A 7,681-nucleotide genomic window follows, 5' to 3' on the forward strand; every position below is an offset into this window, starting at 1 on the left:
CTGATTTTTTTTGTTTCTAGGGTCTATCCATTGTTGACAGTGAGATGTTAAGATCCCTTACAATGACCATATTGCTGTCAATCTCTTTCTTAATTCCTCCAGGATTTTCTTTAAATGTATATGTGTTCCAATATTGGGTGCATATATATTCACAAGAGTTATATCCTCTTGTTCAAGTACTCTTTAATTATTATGCAGTAAACTTTTTAAAAAGTTTATTTATTTATTTTTAGAAAAAGGTGAAGGAAGGGAGAAAGAGAGAGAGAAACATCAATGTGTGGTTGCCTCTTGCTCACTCCCTACTGGGGGTGGGAGAACATGGTCCACAAACCAGGCATATGTCCTGACTGGGAATCTAACCCATGACCCTTTGGTTGACAGGCCCACACTAAATCCACTGAGCTACACCAGCCAGGGCTAAAGTGACCTTCTTTATCTCTTCTTATGGCCTTTATTTTGAAGTCTATTATATCTGATGTGAGAATTGCTACTCCAAATTTCATTCATGTCTATTTGCATGCATTATTTTTTCATCCCTTCACTTGCAGCCAGTGTGAATATTTTGTTCTGAGGTAAGCTTCTTATAGAAAACCTATATGAGGGTTGTGTTTTCTTATCTTTTCAGCTACACTATGTTGTTTGATTGGGGCACTTACTCCATTTACAGTTAAGGTTATTATTGATAAATGTTTATTCATTTTTCCCTTTGTATCTGTGTGTTTCTCTCTCTCTCTCTCTCTCTCTCTCTCTCTCTCTCTCTTCTTAAAATATTCCTTTTAACATCTCTTGCAATGTTAGTTTGGTGGAGCTATGCTCTTTTAGCCTTATTTTTTGGGGGGAGGAGATCTGTAAAACTCTATTTCTCCTTCCATATCGAATGAGACCTTTGATGGGTAGAGTAGCCTTGGTTGCATGTTCTGGCTTTTCATTATTTAGAATATTTCATGTCAGTTGCTTCTGGCTTGTAGTATTTCTGTTGAGAAATCAGCTGCTGGCCTCATCAGAGCTCCTTTGTATGTTACTCTGTGCTTCTCCCTTATTGCCTTTAAGATTCTCTCTTTGTCTTTAAACTTTACCATTTTATTTGTGATGTGTCTTGGAGTGGTCTTTGTGTTCATACTTATTAGGACATTCTATTCTTCTTGAACTTGTGTGACTTTTTCCATCACCAAGTTAGGGAAGTTTTCTGTCATTACTTTTTCAAACAGGTTTTCTATCCCTTGATACCCCTCATTTTCTCCTTCTAGTACCCCTATGATATGAACATTATTACATTTCATTTTGTTTTGTAACTCCCTTAAACTATCTTCATTCTTTTTAAGTCTTTTTTTTTAATTTTGTTGTATTGTCTGGGTATTTTTCCTACCTTGTTCTCCAACTCACTGATTCAACTAGATGGCTTCATCTAGATAGCTTTTTATCCTTCTTGTGAATATTTAATTTCAGATATTGTAGTCTTCATTTCCTCCTGGTACTTGTTCATATTTTCTGTGTCCTTTTTCATGCCACTGTAGTTCCCATGAAGTTTCTCGCAGCTGTCACTGAGTCCTTGAACATACTTATAACCATTACCTTGAACTCTGTCTGATAAATCGCTTCCCTCAATTTCATTTAGCTCTTTTTCTAGGGATTTCCTTTCTATTGGGTGATTTTTTTGTTTTCATATTTTAGGTGACTCTTTTTCTTTTTAGTATTATATTGATCTTCTTTGACTTCCTGTTTTCATGGGTTGGACTTCAGTTGTGGGAGTCCTTTGGGACTCAGTAATGCAATCTTCTTGATTTCTTATGCTATTGTACAGGTACTGCAGACCCCCCAAAAATAATAATAACAGAGAACAAACCCCATCTTGCACCCCTCTACAACAACTGTGATCTCAATGACAAATGAGCAGAAATTAATAAAGGTGGAAAGTGAACAAGAATATCATAAGAAAGGTGGCCCGTCTCTCAAAGGTTAATGGCCAAGAGCCTTTACCTCAATGGGCTTTTATTGGCTTTGTTTGCACAAGAATACAGGTAAATCTGACTAATCATTGTCAGGCAATAAAGATCAAACAATAGATAACAAAGACCTCTGAGGACCTATTTTGAGTCAGGGTCAGATAGCTAAAGAGTTATAAAACTTGAGGAACAAACTCACTTCTTGCTTGTACCCTTATCATTTAATTGAGAGCTTCTAAACCAAGCAGGTTTCACAGGATTTTACATATTCTTTCTTAGGCCTGATCACCTGGGGAACCTGCCCTTTCCAGCACAGGGCTGCACCACGCTATGTCATTGTTTCAGGCTTAAGTCAGGCAGGGGAAGTAAGGCAATCAAGAGATTAGGAGTCTTCTCGCAGACAGGATGAGGACTCAGGCTTTGTCAAAGCCAAGGGGCAAGGGTCCATCACCCCCTTTTGCTGTAGCCCCCTAAGTCCTCCCTTGGGGGCCTCCCACATGATCATGCCTGTCTTAGATCATTCCCCACTTTGGGAATCTTACTTGTCATTGGCTAACTAACCAAGCATTGGGAGTCAGTTATAGATGAAGTAAAAGGAGCAGAAGCAGCACTCCTGCCAGAGAGATAAGCTTTGTCTCCTTAGTGGCTTATGATCCAAGGTTGCTCCCTCAGCCTTAGCCCTGGGTGTGTTGGGGGGGTTACAGCTTCTGAAACCAGGCAGGGCTGTTCCCAACAGTAATATCTGAGATTTTCTTGCCTATGCTCTCCTCTAGGGCTTTTGTGGTGTCATGGCTTATAATAAGTCTTATCCACCTTGAATTTGTTTTTGTGTATGGTGTAAGTTGGTGATTGAGCTTCATTTTTTTTTTTTTTACATATAGCTGTCAAGTTCTCCCAACACTGTTTGTTGAAGAGGTTATTTTTACTCCATTTTATGTTCTTCCCCCTTTGTTGAACATTAATTGACCACAGAGACTTGGGTTTATTTCTGGGCTCTATAATCTGTTTTATTGGTCTATGTATCTGCTCTTATGCCAGTATCAGGCTGTTTCAATTACAGTAGCCTTGTAATGCAGTTTGATATCAAGTATTGTGATTTCCTCTACTTTGTTCTAATGGGGGGAAAAGTGGAAAGGGTTTTAAGGAACATCTATAAAAGACACATGTATAAGACCAAGGGGGTTAGGATTAAGGGTGGGAAGTGGAAATGGCTGGGGTGGAGGGAAGTGGTGGGGGGAAATGGAGACAACTGTACTTGAACAACCATAAAAAATAAGGAAAAAAGTATATCATGAGAAAGGTAAAAAAGAATACAAGATGACTGAAGGAAAGAAAAATGACTTGGATTGGGTAAAGTAAGAAGAAATTATAAGAGAAGGGAAAAGTAAAAAGGCAAAGAAAGAGAAAAATAATATCTAAAATGTAAATAGAAAGGGGAGGAACAAAGCAGAATGGAGCAAGAAACAGGATGAGTAAAATGTGTGGTTTGAAATAACATTAATAAAAAGGAAGAGTGAGAAAAAATAGGAAAAAAATTGAAGAAAAAGAACAGTCACAGCAACATCAATGACAAATGAGCAATGATCAAAAAAAGGTGGAAAGAAAATAAGAATATAAGATAAAAAATGATTTCTGAATGTTGAATTTGTGTTCTGACACTTTGCCAATTTCATGTATTAGGTAGAGCAGTTTTTTGGTGCAATCAATAGGGTTTTCTATTTTACTTTTATACTAAATACTTTTTATTTTTGTTGTTGTTCAAGTACAGTTTTCTGCCTTTTGCTCCCCCCGCAACCCTCCCACCGCCTCAGGCTTCCCAGACTCCCTCCCCTGTTTCCACCCCCACTTGTTTTTGTCCATGTGTCCTTTATAGTTGTTCCTGTAAACTCTTCACTCTTTCCTCTCATTATCCCCTCCCCTGACTCCATCCTGCTTATGGTCATCTTGTTCCCAATTTAAATGTCTTTGGCTATGCTTTGCTTGCTTGTTTATTTTGTTGATTAGGTTCCACTTGTAGGTGACACCACATACTATTTGTCTTTTGGCCTGGCTTATGTCTTTAAGCATAATGCTCTCCAGTTTCATCCATATTGTTGCAAAGGGTAGGAGCTCCTTCTTTCTTTTTGCAGCATAGAATTTCATTGGGTAAATGTACCATAGTTTTTTTAATCCATTCATTTACTAATGGGCACTTAAGTTGTTTTCAGCACCTGGCTATCGTAAGTTGCTATGAACATTGGGGTGCATAGGTTCTTTGGGATTGGTGTTTCAGGGTTCTTAGGATATAATCCTAGCAGTGGAATTGCCAGGTCAAAAGGCAGTTCTATTTTTAGTTTTCTGAGGAAATTCCATACTGTTTTCCTCAGTGGTTGCCCCAGTCTGCATTCCCACCAACAGTGCACTAGGGTCTCTTTTTTGCTACAACCTTTCCAGCACTTGTTGTTTATGGATTTGTTTATGATGGTCATTCTCATTGGTGTGAAATGGCATCACATTGTGGTTTTAATTTGCAACTCTCTAATGGTTAGCAATACTGAACGTCTTTTCATATGGCTCTGGGCCCTTTGTATATCTTTTTAATTTCCATGGGGCCCTTAGTTATGTCCCCTCTTTCATTTCTGAAATTAGTAAATTATATTTCTCTTTTTCATCTCTTAACTTGGCTAGAGGGTTTTTATTATATTGACATTTCAAAGAACCAGCTTTTGTTTTCCATAAATCTCTGTAAGTATTTTATGTTTTTACTTTTATTGAGGTCTACTTCAATTCCTATTATTTTCTTACATCATTTTAAACTTTATTTGTATGTAATTTGACTATTCTCATTCTGGTTGCTGCTATGTATTTCTTATTATTACCATTTATTATTTTAATCTGATTATGATGTGCGTTGGTGTAGTTTCACATTTTTCTACTTGATTTCCATTTTTTCTTTAAATTTTGGGGATTACATTTTTTAATCAAATTTTTAAATTTGTGTTTTATCCCCTGACTTCTTCACCTGTCCTTAATCCAATTACACATATGTGAGGCCGGTTGCTATTGTTCTAAACAGCACTTCTGCTTTGTTCTAATATTTCCAGTCCTTTTTCTTGATGTATTCTATTTTGACTCATTTGTTTTGCTATGACTTCTAGTTCATTGATCATTAATTTTGCATTAATTAATGTATTTGTACTCTCATCCCACATTTTTCATTCCAAATAGTTTAGATTTTACTTATAGAAGTTCCAATTTTTTTATATTGTCAATTTCTCCCCTTATCATGATTTCTTTCTTCTACCTTTCTAGGCATATGGAATATACTTTTAATAGCCATTCAACCAATCTATCATTATGTGTTACTCTGGGTCAGTGTCCATTGGTTGATTTCCTGCCTCGTGTTTATTTGTTTTTCTTTGCATGTCCAGCCATGTTTAGTTAAATGCTATTTAGTGCTGAACTTTTTTGTATTTAAATATTTGAGAACTTTGTTTTTGGTCTTGGTTTTGATACATGGAATCAACTCAATTATTTTAAGGATTGTTTCTGAGTGTTTTAGGTGAATATGAAATAGCCTGTCATCTGAGCTAATTTGTTCTCATTGCTAAGGCAGAGTCTACTTGACAGCTCATATATCACATAACTTTCTATCATGACTATGCAAATGTGAACTCTTTCTGGTTTTACATGTGCTCTAGGGATTGCTCTGTTTTCTCCCCCCCCCCCCCCCAAAGAAAACCTATACATTCGTTTGGGGAGAAAAGGTCAAATCTTATTTGGAACTTTTAATCTGGGTAGCACTGGAGATACTGATCTGACTAATTTCTGGGAGTTCAAAAGTGCGCAGGTAATGAGATCCTGAACACAAGGCATTACATGAACATTTGATGAGGGGCTACATTATGATTAGTCATATAATTTTTCATTCAGAATGTGCTGTCTTTATATCAGAGAAGTAATGCTAAGAAAAATAAAGGCAGAACTTAGCAACAGCTTCCCAGGACAGGCATGGACATGATGGTGGCCTCAGAAAAGGGGATCATGACTTATTTCCAGCTGAGTTGCAGAATGAGACTTGGGCCTGACTGGTGAGTGAGTGGAATGAGTGAAGTGAATGGGGGTGGAATCTTACTCCATGAGTCTTTTCCCATCCAAACTGGGACTCCACAGGCCATTCTCTGGACTCCTGTACTAGGCAGACTCTGCAAACCTGTAAAGTAAGGGGATCCTGCCCCAGTTCCCTAGCCCTGCCCCACATTCCACATGTCTAATACATGACCAATCTGCTAGGCACAACCTCACCCACACCCAACCCCTACTTGTAGAAGGACACATGGCAAATATATATACTGAAAGCCAGCTGGAATGGGACACATCTAGGTGTTGCTGAGTTGGAATTATCTTATAAGTGCCCTAGATGATCAGTCCTCACTCACAGCAGCCAGGCTGAGGCATCCGTATTTAGGTGATTCAGGTTACCCTAAGGCAGAACACGATCCTGATGATACCCAGCAGAAAAGGAGGCTAGAGCCACAAAAGAGGTGGCCCCACAACTCAGGTACTTCCATCAGTCCATCCAGGATCTTTACACTGAGGAGCGGAGGGAAGCCCAGCCTACAGTCCGCAGTTGTTCACAGCCATGAGATCACTGATCAGCAGGAATGGGTAGGTCAGCATGCTTACTGTAGTCCCTATAACAAATCTGGGGTACCTGTGTATGGCCAGGGCCTGGCCGAACTGGGACTTTGATTCTGGTCATTTCCCAGTCCCACTGAGGTGTCATTCCTGTTGTAATACACCAATGCTGTAATACATTTCTGCTGTAGACATTAATGAAATGGACCAGCACATTATGGCCTCAAAAGAAAAACACATCTCTCAAGAGGTAAAAAATTAAGCCAAAAAAAGAATCTCAGAAGTCTCCCCTCTTTGAAAATCTTCCTACCGGAGCTCAGCAAACCTGTACTTGGCTTCTTGTCCCACAAATTGGACCATGCAGTTCACTGAGATGACACACAAGGATAAGCCAGCATGAGTGACACACACTGCATTATCATCCAGTAGATCTCCTTCACCACTTTCCTCAGAGAAGACTTCATTTCATTCTTTTTGGAATCCTACTGGATCTCATCTAGAGGAAAAACTTTCTTTATGCTGCCACAGGTCACAGTAAAGAAGTCATTGGATATTAGTCAGGGACTCAGGCCTGAAGCAGTCCTACTTTATTGACTTACCAATGCACTTTACACAGGTTAAGAAGCTCAGCAGATAGAGGTCCTACCTCCCCAGCACATTGGTCCAAATTGTGGTGGGCATCAGCTCATGACCCACTTGGATGGGCAGTTTCATGTAGAGCAGTGGGTGGCTGACCATGATCATAACCATGCCCAGGGCCAGGAAAAGAGCCTTGGTGGTCTGGCTGCTCATCCTGAGGGTGGCCTGCACATTTCTGCTCTGGCTGTACCAAGGGCCTGTTATTTTTGCTTGCTGATGGCTCTTTCTCTGGCCTGGGTAATTTTCCTACATGCATCTGTAAATAGTACTGAACCAAAAATTCAAGGTATGAAGTCTGAGAAAAAGGACACCTGCTAAGCAGGGCTCCCTGTGTCCAAATATAAGGAGAGAGAGAGAGGGAGGAAGAGAGGGAGGGAGAGAGAAAAGGAGAGAGAGAGAGAGAGAGAGAGAGAGAGAGAGAGAGAGAGAGAGAGAGAGAGAGGAGAGAGAGAGAAGAGGAAGAAGAAGAAGAAGAAGAAGAA

At 39.3% G+C, this 7,681-nt stretch overlaps 1 pseudogene; it reads right to left on the minus strand.

The window, feature by feature from the left end:
- Positions 1 to 6,400: 6,400 nt before the first annotated feature.
- Positions 6,401 to 7,352, minus strand: LOC114492017 (annotated as a pseudogene).
- Positions 7,353 to 7,681: the final 329 nt, after the last annotated feature.

The sequence above is a fragment of the Phyllostomus discolor genome, chromosome 1 (genome assembly GCF_004126475.2).
Source record: "Phyllostomus discolor isolate MPI-MPIP mPhyDis1 chromosome 1, mPhyDis1.pri.v3, whole genome shotgun sequence".
Classification (NCBI taxonomy): Eukaryota; Metazoa; Chordata; class Mammalia; order Chiroptera; family Phyllostomidae; genus Phyllostomus; species Phyllostomus discolor.